We start from the raw sequence: 385 nt of genomic DNA, 5'->3' as shown, positions 1-385 counted from the left end.
CTGCTGGAAAATATAAATCCACTGCCCACTTTCAAAGCACAACTACCTCCAAATTAAACGAGTCTGCCATCTCAGTTCTGTAGATTTGAACTATGCAGCCATCCAAAAATCAGATAAGGTGACTGGAGCCAGCTTGCACCAGGATAGATACGGCCTATGGACCTGTTAGAAATATTATTAAAAATGCATTATCAATAGCTGTTAGGTCCCATCAATGGTGTTGTCCTCTGAATAAGCACGGCTGCCAGCCCTCCTTGTCTCCTTAATGAGAGAGGGAAGGGGGGTTGGAAACTGAAGGAAAAACTCCAAGAGCTCTTTGTACTAAGGTATCACTTTCTCTTTGTTCTGCAAATTTACTATCTCTTTGTTACACTAAATCACACTT

The sequence above is a fragment of the Crocodylus porosus genome, unplaced genomic scaffold, assembly GCF_001723895.1.
Source record: "Crocodylus porosus isolate Cpor-Errol unplaced genomic scaffold, CroPor_comp1, whole genome shotgun sequence".
NCBI classification, from domain to species: domain Eukaryota; kingdom Metazoa; phylum Chordata; order Crocodylia; family Crocodylidae; genus Crocodylus; species Crocodylus porosus.
The sequence above is the reverse complement of the archived record's forward strand: the minus strand, read 5'-3'. Positions refer to the sequence as shown.